Source organism: Homalodisca vitripennis, chromosome 3 (assembly GCF_021130785.1).
Source record: "Homalodisca vitripennis isolate AUS2020 chromosome 3, UT_GWSS_2.1, whole genome shotgun sequence".
Lineage (NCBI taxonomy): Eukaryota > Metazoa > Arthropoda > Insecta > Hemiptera > Cicadellidae > Homalodisca > Homalodisca vitripennis.
Window position 1 is genome coordinate 157007965 of NC_060209.1, and position 21655 is coordinate 157029619.

Below are 21655 nucleotides of genomic sequence, written 5' to 3' on the forward strand. Positions count from 1 at the left end.
GGTTACTCTTTAAATCTATAGCTCATGTACATGTTGTAAAATATTCAAATTTACATTTTTAAATAGTTTTCTTTTATCTGATTACAAAATTGCCTTCATTTGATTCTGTAAATGAATTTAATTCTTATTGAAGCAAGTTTTTTCTTATATTTTACACTTTTCAGAGAAATTATCTACGACTTTAAAATAAAAAGCTTTCCAACTAAAATTCAATTGCGTCATCTTAAGATATTGAAATAGCACTTCTATGTACAGGCATGACGCAGTTTTGTTATATACAGTTTATAAAGAAGAAATATTTGCATGTTAATTTGTCCTTAAATATTTCATTTTGATTATTCCAAAGACTTTTTTGCTAAAGTAAAATCTTAGTAAAATTAAGCCTTTATCCAAAGCCAACCTCGTCATCAGTGGTGGTATCACAGGGTTGGCCAATCTCTACAGGCTCTGGTGAAATATAGGCCATGAAGAAGCGTCCGTTTCCTGTTGTTCCGGAATATATGGCAGAGTCTCTCTCCGGTAATGTTTTTATGTACAGTTTCCTGGCTCAGGTCCAGAACCGCAGGCATTCGCCAAACGGGGAGGTCTTCCGGTAAAGCAAGGTTGCGAACAATAAATTGAGCATTTCTTTGGTAATGCTGCCATAAAGCGACCCAGGACTGTCATAAATACATTTAGTTACAGTTTAATTGAGACATCTATTTGTAGCTATTCTATATATTATATCTACGTAATTATTTATCATTACATTGTAAGATATTGTGACATTATAAATTTTAAAATAAACCGACTTTAAACCCTGTAAAAATATTAGTGATAAAAGAAGAAACAAAAATGAAAAGGCATTTTTAGTTGGAAAACGAGTTATTTAAAACCGACAGTACTCAATTTTGTAAGCAATTTTTTTAATTATATTTTACAGAAATTCTAAATTCAACAGTTAAACGTACATTTTTCCTTATTGCAGTCTTTATGATTATACAGAAGTAGAGTGGGGTGTACACCAGTAAATAATTGTTAGCCTTCAGAGCTGACAATCATTGATGTAATACTCAGTGACAGCATGAACTGACACTTGTCAGAGGTTAATCGCTGACCGACGTAATAATTACACAGTCTTAAAAAAACATAGTACTGAATAAGTAGTTATGTACTTATCCTTTATATTAACGCAAAGTTAAAAATACTCCTCTTTAATTGGGCGACCACAATTCTGGCTCCATAAAGTGAGTATAATTAATTAAGGATAAATGTTATCTACGATTTGACACTTTCTTGATCTTCATGACTACGAATTCGGTTAAAACAATCCCAAAACTAATTAACTTTAGGATGAGACACTAATTAATGAAATAAAATTTGCTTCATCAATTTTTAGTCTAACGGAAATCGCCATACTTATACCGGAAGTGGACATTTAACACAACCACGTAAAAAGAAGCGTTTGTGACTATTAAATATTGGAACATATGGCATATGTTGTATGATGTGGAATGCTAAAGAAGTAAAAAAAATAACAATTCGTTTGTATAAGTTCATTGCATCTAAAAAATAGTCAACGCGGTAGTTAACTATTGTAATTACACTTCACGCAACGGTAGCAAAAATGAACAATAACTTATACTCCGCATCATACTCCGTATTTATATACACGATTGTAAGAGATATACCTTGTACGGCAGTGTATTATTACTATGACTCTGCCTCCTTTACCAATGAAGTAATTCAATGACAGGATACAATCCGTGCACTAAGTAAATCAAGTTCTTTTAAACTATAGAACTATAAAGTGCAGCGGTCTGCTTTCAAATTGAACGCAATGTCTTTTTTTTCTCACTTGATTACTTTTTTATTAATTTTTTAGCGCCGCCTTCAAATTTGCGCGGCATTATCTTTGAATCAATAAGTCGTAATGGAATTTAAAATGTATAATTAGGAAAAATAATATTTTTCAAATAATTTGAGGTAGTATTTTTTAAATATTTTCAGCAGTTTCGTAACGATTTCTGTAAATGAGAGTTATTTTAAACGGGAAATCGTGCGCTTGGAAAATGTTATTCTCGATTTTAACAACGGATCTGACGCTGCCCCAACGTGCCCCAGTCCCAGACAGTAGCGGCAACATGGCCGCTCACCCTTACCATTGTTTTTGTCCAGGGCGCAATTAATTCTGTTGTTTCCCAGCAGTGGTCGGTGCCCGGCTTGGCGCGAGCACAATACCTCTGATTAATCAAGACCCCTGCTCATTATACCGGCATCTGCACACCAGCACACCGCGCCACACCGTATAGCTTCGGCCTTTGTAACGGATTTCAATTCCATTCTTTATTACAGAGCATTTTTGACAGTGTTCAATGGTAAGGCAAGAACATCTGCTTTCGATTTCCGAAAAGTAACATTAGGTCCATTTTGGCAATATCAAAACCACCATACAAGTTTTCCAAAACTGCGCAGAAAACTATGTTCCTTGAAGAAATTTTGTCATGTGGTCATGGAATATCCACATGCTGAATTGGCTAATCATACCTTTCCTGCAATAATTATTAGTAACATTCATCATCCATCAGTAACACCATGTGATACATCATCAAATATACTCATATGCCATTTTCATATATAACGATAGGAATTAGTGTTGAATTCCATCTATTAGAACTGTTTTATAGCAACACGACCAATTGAGGGTCATATACTGTGAAGTAGGCGTAAGCGAGCTGTTCACGATAATGAGTAGTAGTTGAACTACAGGTCAGCTAAAATATAACGATTTGAAAGACCATATTGGTGAGGGAACCGAGGATACAGAATTACAGATCCAGACCATTCCTGGCCATAAGAAGAATTACATCAGAATATGTGACCTGTCTCTGATACAGATTGTTATATCAGTTTCTGTTATAGACGCAATGCGTCACTTGTGTCTACAAGTATGGTTATTTTATACTGACAAACATACGTACTCTATTTATAAACTTGACAACCGTTTATTACAGTCAGATCAATGTATGCATATGTAAAAAAATAATATATGAGTATAATAGAGTATTTACAAAGTAGACACTCCCAAGATTCCCAGAGACTTCCCTCGTCTGAACTTTCAGACAGGGAGTTCTGGAGTTTATTACTACAAAAAACATCTCTAATAGACGTAAAATGTTCTAAATTTCCTTTAAAAATTGTTCGCAGATATTTGTAATTAAAATGTCACTCTGAAAATTAATTTTTGACAAGTAAATAGAAAATATAGTTTTTTCTCATCGTGTACTTTAAACTTACCTATTTTATATTCCTATATTGAATATTACATTTTTATAAACTTGGTATTTTGTTTATTTGCCGAGTGAGATGTGAACTCTTTGTTAAGAATGTTATTCAGAAAATAAAGAATAGATAAATAAATGAAAATAATGTGTGACTTTCCTACTCGGACAGTTTTTATAGTTGATATATATGGTGGTACAAATTGACAAATATTTTGTTATGTTAAATTCATAGCAATTTAAGAGAACATCCCGTCTGAAGATGAAAGTATGAAATTATTACAGTACGTAGACGAATTACAGCTTAAGGGCTTGATATATTTGAAGAAAATTATATTTTTAAATTAAGTAATACTTAATATAATTAATACTCAATACTTAGTATAATTTGAGAAAATTACGTGTCGTTTAGTGTTTTTATTTACTAAATTAAAATTTGGATATAGATAAATACATATTCTGCATTTAAGGAAGGTTAAAGGATATTATAATGATATATTAAGGGATTATGAATCTATCATGAGCAAATATTCTCCAAACCCAAAATTCATTGCACCACCTTAAAATAAAAGGGAACACAGTGTTTTATTCTTGTCCCTTTCATAATATATGTAAAATATTACCACTATTTTAAAAATGGTACAGATATATAATAACCCGATGGTGTATTTTCTACTAACCTACCGGAACAATCTTATGCAATAATGTTACTAAACAAAATTTCAGAACTGGCATGTAGAGAAACTATGTCATATTAAAAGACCTCTAATGCATTTGTACTTTGCAATGATATTGTTTAATTTTCCACGTAGAAGAAATCCTCATATTTGTACACGTTTTATTGAAATAAGAGGGAAGTTTGTAGTAGAAACAACACATCTAGAAGTTGGCGAAGTTGTGCACAACAAAGACACAAGAACCGACGCGGCGTAGGGGGACAGAGAAGCATGGAGAAGTTGCTCACCCAGAATGTAATTTCAAAGTCAATAATACAAGTCGACATGTCACAGCCATTCAGTTCATTATGCATTCGGGCCAAAAACTGTGAGAGATTTGTCAGCGGTAGCGGTACTACAAGTCTGCAGCTGAGTCGACATGCATTAACCGCAAAAATAGCGGCTGCCAGGTTGATTAATAGAGTCTGCCTGTTCATTAGGGTGACAAAAAGCCCACACTGGGCCGATTGTTTTGTCAGTTACGTCTTAAGAGTGATGAAATAAGTTTTACACAGTTTTGAGTGTTCTTGTACACATCGGAGTGACGGCTGGGCTTACTCATGAGTGTACTTGTTTGCTTGTTTTGGTTTAGAGATAAAGATTTATAGAAATGTCAATCAATTGTAGAGCTATTTTCAACTTCTAATATTTTTGGTGTTTAGCGTTTCTCATACCTATTTTTTAATACTAAAGAAAATTTAGTTAATATCAATGATTATTTTTGAAAAACTATGTAGAAATGCTTCTAATATAAATTATGGAGAAATGCTAACGTTGTGTATCTTATAAAGGTAATATGGCAGAATGAAATTTTCGGTGCTATTCCGAAAAAGTTTTGACTCAAAATAAATTAACTTTTGAGTTCAAATCTTGTAAATGTTTAGTAAGCGATTTATTAAACATATTGCAATGAATAGTACATTAATTTAATGATATGTAAATATTAAGTACAAAAAACAATCTCATTTCTAATTAGACGATCGATAATTTAACCAAAACAAATCTACATTGTAAGTACAGGATGTTCAAAGAATGTAAAGAAATATTTTGGGATATGGTTAAATTGATTAAAATAAACAATAACGTTTCTAAACAACAATGATCTATTCCTCATCTGTTTGTCTAACTTTATTGTTAATGAAAAAGATTATAACACAAAAACGGTTTAGGGTATGAATTTGTAATTTAGCATAATTATTTAAGTCTTATTATAGGATGTAATATTCTGCTAAAAGGAAAATCTACATTTAATAAGTTCATAATGGTGGCGCCACAAAATTTTATAAAAACAGACGATAAGTAAACATTATAAAGACACATAATTGTAACAGTCATTGGAAGACAACCTTATTTGTAACATAGAGGTGGGCGCTCCTAGAGACTGGTCACTCGCTTTAGCCTCTGTTGGAAGGCTAGTTCCTAGAGGCCTGAAGTTTGCAGAGGGTCATAGAGACGTTTGCTGCAGATTGGAGGCGTGATAGCATATAAAAGTACTGTGGAACCATATGAAAATGTCTCCAGAGGTGCAGTTTATTAGCTCTCAGTGATTAGATAAATCGAGACAAAAGCTGTTGCTGAAGCTGGAAGTCTCTAGACTATAGTGAAGTAATATCCGGTCAATCACAGTAGCGAGTAGCTATACTCGTATTCTAGGGTAGGTAATAATTTCTAGAGGTTATTTTGGTGCAGAAATATTGATATACCCTTATAGCTTTTAGGGATCAGGTGATTCTATGGTAAGGCAATATCAGGACAATATCAGTAGCCAGTAGGTATACTCGTATTCTAGTAAAGGTAATCATTTCTACAGCTTAGATTGTCGCATATTCTCTAATCGCTTTCAGAGATCAGGTGATTCCGTGTTCAGAAGTTCAGAACGTTTCGTGTTAACTACTATGTTAACTAATCTTGTGTCCATTGATCCATAATATATTAAGCCCAGAGTCCTTACATTGTCTAGTGTAATTACTCGTAAAAGTAATTAATTTAAAAAAATTTAGTTTTGATATTATATAGTAGAAATGATTCAATTGAATTTTAATTAAACTTAGGTTACAGCTTGACTGGAGGGTGTAGAGGTAGAAGAGGATGATATATCAACCCATCACTAAAAGAGAAAGTTCATCAAATAAACTCCAACAGGGTGTAAAGTCCAGAATGAACTCAGCGCGCGAACAATATCGGTGTTAAAGAGTTCGGCCAATTAAATGCCGAGGGGTGGGGAAATTCACACTTAAACTTTTTGAAGAGGTCTCCCTCACTCCACTCGGTGCGTTTTAAAAGAAAGTAAATTTTACGAGGTGTGAATTCATTAACGGCGTCAAAGCGACAAGACGCATAACTGACACGACGGTTTTATAAGTTTCTTATTAGCGTCGTTTAACGGGCCGGCGTCAGAGCTCCCCGCGAGGGAAAGTGATGTAAAACTGTAAAGCGATTAGGCGGCCCATTGATTTCATTTGCAGATTAATCGCTCGGATCCTGTTTATGTAGGAATGCTTCCTGCTCCAGTTTAACAACATCTTTCTTTCTCCCCTGTTTAGGTCCTGTTGATGATTAATTTATGTACTTCTACACGCGTGTTGCGGTCATATTGGGGTTAATTGTGAACTCCCCTTTCTTATGTCATGTTAGACTAACCCTTTAACATTTAAATTTCATTATTTACGATGATGACAGTGCCAAGATTACAGTATTTCGGACATTTGCCATCCTTGTCTGTTTCAAACATAAAACACTACATTTCGACGGTTGGTATCTATCCCCTTCTTCAGGGTAAATATAATTTTTATTTAATCTTTTACTTCCAACTCTCAAACTACACTCTGATAATAAGCCGGTAAAGTGGAGTATCGAAGACAAACAGAATATAAAAAATACGTTACTGTACCAATTGTAACATTTTCTTGAATTGAAGAGACGTTTATTATCAGTACCTTAAAGCGTTTCTTTTTCACGATTGTCAATTGTGAAAAGTTTCAAGTCTTACGCACGAAAAACGTAAGTTATGAGGCTGACTGACAGCTACATATTTTTACTGACGTAATTTTCAACAAAACTGACTGTGCCTTTGTTAATCTATGGTCAAAATCAATAGAGTTCTTCTTTGGATAAAGAGGAAAATATGTACCAAGGTTGCAACTTTTTAGGACTTTCCATCAAGAGTTATGCAGCCAACTACATTAATTTAAGGTGATGCTCAATAAAAAAAATCATATTTGGTAATTTTTGGACTTGTCGATAAATTGATTAAACACACTCTTTAAAGTTTTTTTGTAAAACCGTTGAGTAATAAAAAAATATATGGGTAAAAGTTATGAATTAAAAAGAGCAATTACCGTTATATTTCAATGCATATTTTGAACTCTTATCTTCTTTGCTTGTAACTTGAAATTACTACAATACTACAGTACTGATTTGAATACGTGTAGTAACTGTAAGTAATAAACGGCTTTAGGGAGCAAAAGTAAAAGTCATATACTGTTGAATTTTTTTGAAATAAATCATTGGCCCTTGCTTCCAGAGTGTACTAATTGTAGTAATGCGGGTTTAAATGAGCGTTTAGATAATTCCCCAGAGCGCTTAAGTTTTAGTTTAAAAATTAATATATTACGTCCATAATTCACATAACAAACTGAAGAATCCTAAAATGTAATAAATGATTGGGAACGTAAATTAACAATAAACGGTTATGACATTGTACAAGTTGTACAATCTGATATAGAAATAAGGATTTTTAGACGAATGAAGTGAAATAGAATAAAAGCCATAAGTTAATATACCTAAGAGGGGTAACCAGTGCTCTGATACCATAATTGATGTTCAAACTTGTGTCGACCGCGTGTAGAGGCAAGGCAAGTATCTGTACCATACAATCTGTGTAGAGAATGTGTTACCGCACTCCCCTGCGTCGTACGCTATGTTATCAACCATTAATTAATGAGTTTGCCATTAATTAAACAACAATGTGCCATTAGCCCTTAGCTGTTGTTTATTAATGATACCACAGTCGCTCATTCTTGCTATAGGCGTTTTGCACAATGTGCCATTGCAATTTTGGAGCTTACAGGAATTTGTGATAGGGTGGGGAGGTGTTGTTTGCTGTTATCTCATTTCTCTCGTGAATAATGAGAGATCCGACATTGAAAATTGGACTTTCCCTTCTTTAATCCCTTTATAGTTTATTTTTAATGTCTTGATAACTCAAAGGTTCTCTGGTATTTTGAATTATAGGGAAGTAAAGGTAGTTTTAGGCACGTGAAAAAGGGCTGACGGTAGTCACCTTCTATTAAAAAAAGTTGCACTAAAATCCATTATCATTAAACTCTCATACTTAATGTAATAGCCCTTGAAATAACTTACGTGAAAATATTTTATGGCTTGCAAAGAAGTCGTGCTCATAAAACTATAAAGTTCATTTTTGTTAGAAATGTGTTTTGAGTTTTTCTTCACATTTGAATGAATTTACAACTGTATTAAAAGTGTTTTAAGTAAAAAAAATATTGATCTAAGAACTTATAAATAGAAGTAATTTGATGTGGCCTAGTCACTGTTTCTGTTGTTGCAGTGCTTATAATGTTGGGAGCGGCAAAACCTTCAATGTGGCATTTTTCTAATAATGTAACAATCATAGTTAAGATTTTAGTTTTAAAACGGAGTAATATTTGTAGGATAATGAAAATCTTTGTCTATTTTTTGTAAAAAGCTGCTCGTTTTGCATATCGTGCGGCCAGAATTCCATTGCAATGTGTGTCATTGCTACACGTACATGATCGATATTTACTGTAGCATCCAAATGTGGAAAAAGGTTAAGGCCAGTAGATACTGTCAATTAAACTGGCGCAATTAAATTTTAATTCACATTTTTATATAATTTAATTTTGCACTGGTTTCAGATAATTTATCGGATGTCAAAAAAAAAAAACATATTTTTACACCCCATGATGAATTACAAGTATTTAAAGTGAGAAATGTAGGTAATATTGTAATAATACGAAAATAAAACTAAAATATGAATATGTGAAATTTTTACATTATGTACAAGGAGTATATCTTCAAGGAGTGACATACTTTATTATTTATTTATAAATCAAGAAAGTTATACATTTTTTTAAATAAAATGCTATTGAAAAATAGGATTTAAATTTTCAAAAAATATTTTTTGGACTTGATAGAATATAATTATACTTGAAATATCAATTACTCCTCAGTAATAAAGGAAAAAAGAAAAGATTGTTTAATAGTTTTCTGCCTTCAAGAATAGTATCTCAAAGGGCTATAACGAGCAATATGTTTTAAAATTTTATTTTATTTTATTTATTTTCCAACGGCAGCAGCCAATTTAAAATTAAGGTACAATTATTTTAACCGAACACTGCTTACACTAATTTAACCTTTGGTGCGCTTTAATGAATTTTGGAGCCTTCTTCAAACACCCCATTCCGTTATTTTGAGGTTTAAGGTTTAAATTCGAAGATGTTGCAAAACTCTTAACCTTCCGTACCAAGGAACACTTACGCGTTCTTGATACTGAATTTGAAACTAAGCTCGAACGGGTGACGTTCGCAATTTTCCACTCACCTGAAAACTAAACTTTTTGGACACCCATCTAGTGGAAAATATCTTTCATTATATAAAAATAATACGTAATTCTATGCTTAAAATATAGCATAAATGGTAATATCGCAAACACAAACCTTGAGGTTAAACTGAATCACTGAGAGTGTCTGAATCGGGAACGTTACTCACGACGGGACGTAAATTGTTCGCTCAGCCGCTCCCAAACATTTCGAGCGAAAAAGCAGAGATGGGTGCCAATTAGCGCCCCACGTGACACATGTGCGCCCGCCCGGTCTAATTAATACAGGTTCTGTACGGTACGTTGCGGTGCGGCGGGCCGGCGTCGCGGCGCCCGTACTTACATACATACGGTAACTAACGGCAAGTGCTACCCCGGCATACAGATGTGGGCGAGAGCTCTGCCAACGGCCCTGGCGCTAATTTTCACCCTCACGTACAATACGATCTGCTCTTCAGATCTGGAGATCGTTTCACATCATGGGGACTGCGGGGTTGGGTTGAGATCCTATCTTTTACCCCGGGTGAAAATAAAATTAAATAATTAAGCGTGCCAATAAAAGGTGACTAATTAAAAACAATCTACTAAATTAGGAGAATTTGCTTTCTAATCATGGTTTCTTTAGAACAAATGAAAACATTTTTCTTACACATTCTTTGGCATCAGTTGGTTTAAATTTAAGTGGTCTTAAAACATTGCTTAAAGCATATACATACATGAGAAATTTCGCAATTATAAATATATGCAATATGTTAAAACTGACAAATATAAATTCGGACTATCTCATTTTTGTTCTAACGGAGGATGTCTTCAAGACTACACCGTTCTTGGATTAATGCCTTTGTAATGACACAACTGGCAGTACCGGAATTTAAATAGAATTATGTGACGAGCCTTCGAAGAAATTCTTTAGAGACCACCTAAATTTTTGGGCATACAATAAAATAACAGTATCGCGAAGGATATGTAAATCTATCATCCATATTGAAAGACACGGTTACTTGGGCAGTACCCATTATCATATTGCTTAAAATATCTAGACAAGATAGGGTTCCAGCCCATAGTTTTGAAACAAGATAAATTAAGTCTTAAAATTAGTTAATTAGTATTTTTTGTCAGGACTCAAATATTGCACTGTCGAATATTTAAGATGGCCATTAGGCAACAGTTTTTTATATGAAACTGAAGATAAAGTGTGACAGTACTCATTTAATATGCAAATTTGTATGAAATAAGAGTATACCTCTGCCACAGTATGTACATAGAATATATTATACAAGTAAACACATATTATCGTAATTGACTATAATGTAAGAAGTGATTAGGAATTATAAATTTTGTAAAAATTGTAACATTTTTGTCATTAATTGTATTTATTGTTGTTATACTTGGTTTTTTAACACATGCAGACGAGTTTTAGGTCTGTCTGAGAAAGTACTTAATTACTGTTGTGAATAATTAAAGTTGTTGAAAATCTTTGTTTTTAAACAGTTCTAGAATTTAATTCCTATTAATAAATTAATAACTAACTGATGCTCACGAATATGGTGTTATTCCTCTCTGCTTATTCCTATTATTGTATTTAAAATGTAGAAACACATTATCAGGTTAGGATTCTGTCGAAGTTACGTAGCGAAGAGTCTTAGTTTTAAACCACTGACTTGTAAGCTGCTTTGCACTATACTCATATATTACCGCGAAAGAGACAAATCGGCTTGTCCACAGAAATTACAAGTTCATTTTTGCATAACAGGATTTGGAGAGAATTGATTTCCTGTTGCATTAAGGATCTCTAGAAATTAAACACAGTTGTATTTTAATTTTGAAAATTGTGAAATAAACGAATTTATTCTATAAGTTATTTTATTTAATTTTCAGTTAGAATTAGATTTCAAATATTTTAATTTAAGTCTGCTGAAACAAAACTCACTATGGGAAATACAACTCTTGGAGACAATTATTAAGAGCCACCTTTACACAATTAACGCTATTTAACATTTTAATGGAACTTGATTAGTTGGTTCTTTTATTAAAAGAAGTTTTTAAACACATACATTTGTTTGGATTGACCAATAATTGTAATTTACCAAGTTAAACCTTAATATTATGTGCTTTATAGGAATATCAATAAAAAAACTCTAGATGAGTTTCCAGCTTTAAACATTTTCACGAATGACTTGTATTAAAAAAAAAAAAATACGATTCTGTTATACAATTATTACGCCGATGACCTTCGTTTTAAAATGAAAACGAGTTTGTAATGAGCAACAGACTACAAATTATTTTTAACCGTGTAAAAGGACTTATAACTGTGTGCAGGATTTGCTAAGCAAGGCAGGCTGGATCCTGTTAAAGTATTCACCGCGCTCCGTAATATCTGGCGGCGGGAAGAGCAATATTTAGCGGGAGGAGAGCGGCCCTGTCGCGGCAAGTGTTGGAGCGCCCCGGCGCTACAAGTCCGCTATAATCTGCTATAGCTTTACCTGCTCGGCACCGCATATTAGTATAAACTTGTTATAAAATACTGGATCAATGTTAATGTACACAATTACATTTGTTTTAATGTGTTTAGTAGACAGATACATACAATACATATTATAAAACACGATTTAAGCATATGGCAATAATAGTTTAAAAAGGTTTCCACTTAATGTGCAAATATAAGTATTTCATTTGAGATCGTTTTATATCCATGAAAGTATGTATGTTCATTTAATAATTTCTCTTAAGATCATTTTATGTGCACAATGGAGAGCATGTCTGGACATTTAGGGGTGAATATTATTGATCCAGTCGTACTTTTTTATTTACGTCTCAATAATATATTTGTTATTTTTGTTTTTATATTATATTTCTTTTTCGAACTGCAACGTGATGTATGCACAATAATTCACTTCAAATCATACAAACCTTTTTCATTACCGACGATATTGGCTTCCACCAAGTTCATTGTAAAACTAGTACTTTTCTACTGTATGAGTGGCTGATTATTAAATGATTTAAAATAGCACAAATAAAATCTATAAATAAATCCAATAACTCTGTCTACCATAAATTTGTGCTACACTGAACATATATCACTGAGTATAAACCAAAAGGCTTATATTAAATAGTCCCTCTTTCAAGAAAAAAACAAGTGTTCCCCTTGATATTATTGTGCTAACTTGAGCTACTCCAAAATTTGACACAAATAAAATAAAATTATACAGGGTGATTCAAAAACTAAACGGCAATCTCTCGGGAGCTTATTCTATAGCTAAAAACAAGTAAAAAAGTTCATATAACCATATGCCCGGAAACGCTTCGTTAGCGAGTTACGCCTAGCGAAAGATTTCGCCCCGGATTTTCAGAACCCTTCGTGAAGTCAGGCCGTATAAAAATGATAAAGGTAGTTACAAAGATACAAATACGATTGTTTTTTATGTTTTTTTATATCTGACCAAATTTATTAAAATTCGTCCCAGAGCTGTAAATGCAATACTTTCAGAGATATCTTACGTAAAACACAAGAATTGGTGCAAAGAAATAACACATTTTTGTGTTTAACGTAAAATTACTTCCATAAATGTTAAATAAAGGTCATTTTTTTTCTAAACATATTTGTAGAAACATTTAATTCTGAAAAGATTCATGTGAATTACTTAGGAAAAAAATTAATAATAGGTATTGAAATTTTAGCTGTTATTTAAAAATATAACAGACGCACACAAAAATGCATATTCTTATCTGCATAAAATATTAACTAATGTTTAGGTTGTGAGTAACAGCTGTTCATTTATTCTAGACTGAACATTAACATAAAATGTATTTTACCTTTATAAAACTGTAATAATCACCTATAATAGTTGCTCAAAGTGTCCTCCGTTGTTAGCAATGCACGTTTTTCGTACGACGAATCCACTCTTTTCTAGCGCGTTTTCATAACGTTTGGAGCATTCTTGATAGTTTCTGTCTGCCGCCTCTGTAATGCGATTACGTAACTCCTCTATGGTTTTAATCAGTTTTGAATAAACAATTGACTTCATCCAACCCCATAAGAAAAAAGTCTGCTGGCGTGAGGTCAGGAGAAACGTGGTGGCCATTTTACTGGTCCATTTCGACCAATCCATTGTCTACCGTATGTATCATTTAAATAGTTTTTCACATCATTAGAAAAAATGTAGAGGTGCTCCGTCGTGCATAAACCATGCATTTATTCTGTTTTGAACAGGAATATCTTCCAAGAGGGTAGGCAGGTTTGTTCTTAAAAAATTTAAGTACGCTACTCCATTAAGTCGATTAGGGAGGAAAAATGGACCAATAAAATTATCACCCAGAACACCAAGCCATACATTGACTGAAAATGTATGTTGAAAATGCCTCGTCGCAGTTTCATGTGGGTTGTCGTACGCCCAAGTATGGGTATTACGAAAATTTACAATTCCATTTCTAGTAAAACAGGATTCATCAGTAACGAGAATACGCCGAAGAAAATACTGATGTCGTAAACAATTTTCTTCTTAACCAGCGGCAGAACATCTTCCGTTTATTAAGATCTTGCGGTAATAAGTCTTTGAACACGTGTTATATGGAATGGGTACAACTGTGCCTTCATGAAGTGTCCCGCCATACGCTTGAACTGGCAAATATTTAATTGACGTGATAATCGTCTGGTGCTTGTGGTTGGTGATAATTCTACAGCATTTATTATTGCTTGTTCATTATTATAGTTCCTTGCGCTACGTTTGACGACCAGTATCTATTCGCTTTCGGTTTAAAGCTACCAGTTTCTCTAAGTCGTCTCTCCACAGCTTTCAAATGATTTGCGATCAGGTGTTCTTCGATGTGGGAAAGTAATCACGATATTCCTGATCTGCAGCTAAACCATTCTTGTTAACTTTGCCGTAAATCAGTATCATGTCCGTATACTCTTCAAACGAATACATACCATTTACATTATCTGCCATTATTTACTAAGATAATTACATACACTTTTATTAAAAATATTTAATAAAATATTTTAAAAATAAATATTTAATAAAATATTTTTATACACTTGTATAAAATATTTCCAAATAATCACAGGATCTCACAAAAAATACAATCTTCACACGCCACAATACAAAAAACCTCCATAAAAGGTTATTCAAATATTACTTCATGAACTTAATTGTTGATCAGCTGATATTGCCAACCTTTGCAAAGAAAATATGACGATAAAAATTGTTGAATAAATGATCAGCTGTTACTCACAACCTAAACATTAGTTAATATTTTATGCAGATAAGAATATGCATTTTTTGTGCGTCTGTTTTTATTTTTAAATAAATCTAAATTTCAATACCTATTATTAATTTTTTTCCTAAGTAATTCACATGAATCTTTTCAGAATTAAATGTTCTACAAATCTGTTTAAGAAAAAAATGACCTTTATTTAACATTTTATGGAAGTAATCTTACGTTAAACACAAAAATGTGTTATTTCTTTGCACCAATTCTTGTGTTTTACTTAAGATATCTTTGAAAGTATTGCATTTACAGCTCTGGGACGAATTTTAATAAATTTTTTCAGATATAAAAACATAAAAAAACAATCGTATTTGTATCTTTGTAAACTACCTTTATCATTTTTATACGGCCTGACTTCACCAAGGGTTCTGAAATCCGGGCGAAAATCTTTCGCTAGGCTTAACTCGCTAACGAAGCGTTTTCCGGGCATATGGTTTATATGAACTTTTTTTACTTGTTTTTAGCTATAGAATAAGCTCTCGAGAGATTGCCGTTTAGTTTTGAATCCACCCTGTATATAAAATCATACATGAAATCTATAAAATGATTGCATAACACTGACTTTAAACCTAAATACTTATATTTAGCAATTATGTCGTAATGTGTTTTCAATAAAAATAATTACGGTACTAGTAAATATGTCGCACTGATCAAGCTGTTTATAGCTGTTAGTAAACAGCCAGAGGAGTGTTAGGTATAAGCCAGTAACAGGTTTTTCTTACTCTTAAGGTTAATGATAATACCAAAATAGAAAAATATTTTTCTCGACAGACTCAATCGTAAGGGCAACTTTAACAGTTCAAATAACAAAGTTTCAAAAATGTCAGTTTAGTCAAAATATTGCAAATTATAGAATAATGCAAATCATGCAATAAAGAATTAATCCATAATATTTTTAGGAGAAAAATTTTAAATAGTTAATTAAAAATTAAACTGTGCCATGTTGTTATTAAGCTTCTAGTTGTGTTGCCGATTATTGGAACTTTGCAGCAACGAATCATAGATTAAAAGGTTCTATCATAGATTAAAAAAGTTTTATTTTTTTTAACATTGGCGATTCAGGATTCATAGCGTAATCTGTTTGAGAGATAAAAATCCATGAGCTGCTTCATATTTAAACCATCAGTTCAGAAAAACTACTTACAAATTCACGCCAAATAATTGATAGTCACATGTAATAATAAGTAAAGAACGGCTAGCCGAAGTGGAAAACTATAAGTTGTTGCTAACTTCATGTCAGTAGTTTTCTTACTAAAGTAATATTAACAAATTTAATACAACTTTTCATTCTTCAAACTCTAGCCATTCGTTTTAGGCTACAGATAACATATATGACACTATGATATAGATAGAAGGGACCAAAATGTTAAGAGGTAGAGGAAGGAATTATAGTTGGTACTACAAAAACGGAAGTGTGGTATGCGCTTGTTCCTCGCACGGGTTCTAGTTTCGGCGTTTCGACCGCACAGCGTCGTGGAAGCATCAAAATGATCACGGAAATAAAGATCAGAAGGGTAAGTTATTCGGTTCAGTAAAACAAATGAGTTGGTGTAAGTGGCGATCGGACAGTGTTGTAGTGTAATGCGGTGTGCAGTGTCAAGTAGCAATACATCAGGCGGTCAAGCCGAGTGATAAACTACTCTTTAATGGTGTTGACCGTCCCGCCCTCCGCCCTCCGCGACAATGCGCGGATGACCCGCCCGACTGGTCCCGGTCCCGGTCCCGGTCTGACAGTCCGCGGTGTTGGCAATCGTGTTCAGTCGTCTGAAGTAATGGGCAGTTGGTCACGGGAGGCGGGTAGACCGACAGACCTCATTATTATATCGCACTTCCCAACTACTAGCCTTACTCTCCCGTTCTACATCTTAAATTACACAATCGGTGTCGCTTGTGTGGAAATTTCTTATTAGTAAAGGTATTTTACCCTCATCGACGTTTAAAACGCTTACCTTAGTTCTAAATGTACTAAATGAAGCACTTTATCTCTGAAAGTGGGCATTGTGAGAGAATAGTGAGACAAAATGTGCATGTTTATATATGTCAAGTTATTAAACAGTTGCATAGCTGAAAGCTGTGTAAAGTTTAATAGGCTCTATCAATTGTAAACTGTTGAAACTATATTTGTGTAGAGATTTGATGGACGACAACATTAAACACAGGAAATTCGTGAACGGACTTCTTAATTCACCCAATTCCAACATGAAGAATCCATGGGTGGACTACCTAATTCACCTGATTCCAACACGAAGAATCCCTAGACGAACTATTTAATTTATCAAACTCCAACATTAGGAATCCGTGGTCGTACTACCCAATTCACGCAACTCCAACACGTGGAGTCCCTGGACGGACTATTTAATTCACCCAACTCCAACACGAGTAATCCGTGGGTGGACCATCAATTTACCCAAGTCCATCATGAGGAATCCGTAGGTACCTGTTTCACCCAACTCCAACACGTGGGATAGACTACCTTAAAGTACTACCGGTTTAGTCCCCATCCTGTTGCACTTTCTGCTTTGGAGAACCTAGTCGAGAATCCTCCAACAACCACAGACTTGAGATTCTAACTTATTTAGAATTCTGTACTCTTCGGCAGTCAAATTCCAGGAATTAGTCACCCTCATGGCTTGTTCAAGACGGGAAGCCATTCAGCGCATGAACAACACTACCCGTAATTGTCAGTGGGATGTGTTGTGAAAATGCATTTATTGAACAGCTGCGATGAACAATTCAAATGCCTAAATATATTTACTAACTATAACATAACTATAAAAACCAATAACAGATAGTTATGCACAAAGCAAAAGTGAATTGGCTAAGTAGATAGGTCGAACTGAGCCACTTCATCACTTGTAGGCGAACTTATGAAAAATGCAGAACACGATGTCAAATAACGGACGATATTGAGAAGAGGCGACAAAGATGAAAAATGTAGCGTGCAGGAATCAATGTCGCTTTAATTTGAGAATAACAGACATTCCCAGCATTTGCTGCGCGCTCTGTCGCCACCAGGGGCGCGCCTGTCGTCGTTATTAGCTGCGACACATCTCTGAAATATGTGTACAGTGATTTTCGAGCTAAATACCGACAGATCTTGAGAATTTTTGTGAACGATGTTCATTATATTTAATTACGGTTAGCCCTATATCGGGTGTGAAATTTTTTCTTGCACAAATAAATTGGTTTTATTTTGGTATTTAGCTATTACCCAATGAAATAAAACGTATTTACTAACACGCATGAACTTACAGGATAGCTAGTGTCTTGAATAGTTTAACAAATAGGGTCATACTTCATATTTTTACGTTTAATACAGTTTTACTCTAGAACATTTTTAAGAATAAAACTGTTTTTTCAACTGACTCAAAATAATTTTCAACAATATTGTCGCAATAATTTAATTTTTAGTAGTTAAAATTTATACTATGGGTTATACGAAACTAAATCTACTGATTTAAGATTTACCTATTTTATATTATTTTATTTGTGTACATAATAAAAACTTTCAAACCAATAATATTTATTATTGTGTGTTTTATTCTAATTGATAAATTGACTTATACACAAAATAATGAATAAATTTGGAGCTTTGGACACAAATTATTATTTTTAGTAAAAGTTTCTTGTTATTATTAAGTTAATTTTCAAAATTGTTACTTATCCAAACAAAAATATAATAGAGCTTCTTACTACGTTTATATTAATTTTGAGAAATGCCACAGCGCTTTAGACCAATAAAATTTCCATGGTATTGAAATAGCAAATTCTTACAAGAGGAATGTCAAACACTGCCATTGATTGAAGCGTAAAATTCCATTTTGGCAAGGTCACGACCCCGAAGCAGCGCCGCGGCGCGCCATTTTGACCAGTGGGGCTGTCCCCCAAAGATGGCGACCACCCTCGCTCTCTCCCTCGCTCGCACCCTCACTCACGACACTCGCCAAATATATTCAAGAAGCGGCCCAATTATAGTGGCGGCGCAAACAATAATTCAATCCCGAGCGGTGGTGGCCGGGGGGGGGGGAGCGAGGAAGGGAAGAGATAACAAGTGATTTATTGAAGATACTATCAGGAGGTCAGGGGAAGGTCGCGGGCTGTGATAAAGTGAGGTGTCATCAAAGTAAAATATAGTTCTTGTAGCGTACACAGCATCTTAAATTGTTGCTTTATCTTATTTTTTTATACATTTGAATACTCTGTACTACAGTATTATTATAATCTTTGCCATAATTACTTATATTTAAATAAAATTACTATAATTTTTCGCATGTAAGCAAAACTATGTAATAAAATGTAATGATGTGAATTCGTACAACTTATTATATAGGAATATTATCATGATAAATAACTATCAATAAATATCCAGTACATTTGTTTTGGAGAATTATATAGAATCCGAACCCTATTGGTATTACTTTTGAGGCATTGCATTTGAGTAATTAACAAAGGCGAAGTTCGAGAAATCAATCTCGGAAAGAGTCTCTGACACGAGCAATAAATGTTAATGCACTCTATGCATACGACATACAACTTACGATAAAGTTTTATTACGTCTACTCCAATGCAAGTTTCATATGAGATAGTACAGTTTTAATAATTTTACAGCACAGAAAATCGTGTTTTCACTGATAAGATGATATTCATTGTTGAATTGACTTTTCAATATGGTACCCGAAATATCAATGTGAAACTTTAATTTCACTGTTAAATTGACACCAGTTAACGATTTAACACTAATCTGATTATCCATGTTTTGTAGTAGATGCAAAAGTGAAAGAATTAGAGGACAATAATTTTACTGTTGGCTGGTTGGAAGTTCGTAGTTGATATTACGTGTTAAATTTAAAAGTACTTGTTTCATTATTATTGTGCTGAAATAAAAAAATAATAAAACGATGCATTTACACATGGAATGTGTGATAGATGTGTTAACTGTTGCAATTCACGTTCATGTTCAGTGGCCAGAGATGTTTTGCTCAGTTACAATTGCACTCGGACTAGTTCACTTATCTTGCTGCTGGAAGTGTCGACAGAATAAATTGTGTTGGAATTGGAAGCTGTCTATGGAGTGGAGTGGAGACAAGAGACAGGGGGGAGGGGGCCGCTTGGTATTCCACGGAGTCAAGGGCTGTGTGTATGTGGCGTGGCGATCCGATCAATTTTGGGGGCCGGGCGGGCCGGGCAGGAACGTGCGCCGAATGCCCGCCCGCCCTCGCTCAGTTATTGAATATCTGATCCCGGCCTGGAGACTTTTGCGCTTTTATTAAAACCAAATATGACAAAGAAATCAAACGAAGCGCCACGCCACTATATCTGCCTTATTGCGAAGCGAACTGTCGCACCGACATGTCTCCACAACCCCGCGTGTAGCCCCGCAATCCTCTTACTGGGCTTAGGCTTACGTACCCCCCTCAACCTCCCCCCCCACACAGAAAAGCTTGGTACAGAGTAACATGTATCTAGATATCTATTCTTTCTTACATTTTTCACATCTATAGCTCTAAATTTTGTTTAACAATTCGTTTGGTTTTAATTAAGGCATGAACGTGTTTTATCAAGAATATTATTTACTTTAAATCCAATATAGATATGAATTCTATTAATTTTCTGCCTGATAAAGTATTTGAAACACACTAAGATTCTAAATGAAAATTGTCTTTTAATTTAGTATAAATTATAGATTATTGTTTTATCATTTATAAGTATATAATTTGATATTACTGTAAAACTATGCAGTCAAATATTCAATGAATCAGTTAAGTATGAATTATGTTAATATTATTCAAGCATAAAAAAGAGTAATGTTTGTGAAGCTTTGCGAAATTTTAGTAGTCAATTTTAATAAAAAAAGTACCCAATTTCAAATGGTTGCAATGTAATTTGTTCCTTAGTAACACCCAAGTATGTTTCTTTTGTTAATAAAATATAAGATGTTGTATTTTGAATATTTTAAAATTCAATATCGTTAAGAAAATGTATAACAAAATTAGCTTTTGTTTTATGCAAGAGTCATTGTTATTGTTGCAGCGATCTAATTACAAACGATGTGTTCATATTAAAGTGACAAATCTTCTACTATTTAAATATTTTTATAGACTTTATATATTTACAGTGACAGCTAAATTCTATTTTGCAACAGTTATTTACTGAGGGAATCACGAATATTCAAACTTCTCATCGGTACCTGCGCAAATACGCAGCTGCGCACGTCAATGTTAGCGCATGCGTAATAACAATTTAGTCTGGATTTGAAATAATGTTAAATAAACTGAGTAATTAATTGTTATATTAATTAACTTTATGACATTACGTAAATTTTGTGAAATAGAGAGATTCAATAGGTAAATAACACTTTGTGAGTAAGAAAATACGCGTACTGAGAAATAAATCGTATAACTAGGAAAAAATATAAATATTTAGGTAAACGCCACTACAAAATGAAAACGTAAATAAAAGGTTGCAGTAAAAGAACTTACTCGATAGCTGGCAGCGCCGGCACAAGACTGTAACCCTTTGGTGTGACAGACAGTTTATGCATATGCACACCAGAGTGAGCGGTGGTAGGGGAACAACAATACCCTCCTAGTAGGAGTCCCCGGCTCGCCGAGCCGTGCCATGCTCACATATTATTTGAATATTAACCCTATAGGGACGTTATCATAGTTCATATTATATTTAAAAGTTTTATTTTTTAAGTAGTCTCATTGAAAGTTTTATACCTCAATATATTTTAAATTTTGGTAAAACCCTTTTTTGATTGGAGACAAAAATATTATTTTCTTTGCTAAAGTATTTACTGCACAGAATTTGCTGAGCCTAAGCGAAGCCAT

The 21655-nt window shown here is 33.7% G+C and overlaps 1 long non-coding RNA gene across 2 annotated transcripts in view; it reads right to left on the reverse strand.

The window, feature by feature from the left end:
• Positions 1–21362, reverse strand: part of LOC124358758 — a 99546-nt gene extending 78184 nt beyond the window's left edge. For both annotated transcript variants that reach the window (XR_006922068.1, XR_006922067.1), the window contains exon 1: positions 21302–21362. This is a non-coding gene — a long non-coding RNA (uncharacterized LOC124358758). The remainder of the gene's footprint in view (positions 1–21301) is intronic.
• Positions 21363–21655: the final 293 nt, after the last annotated feature.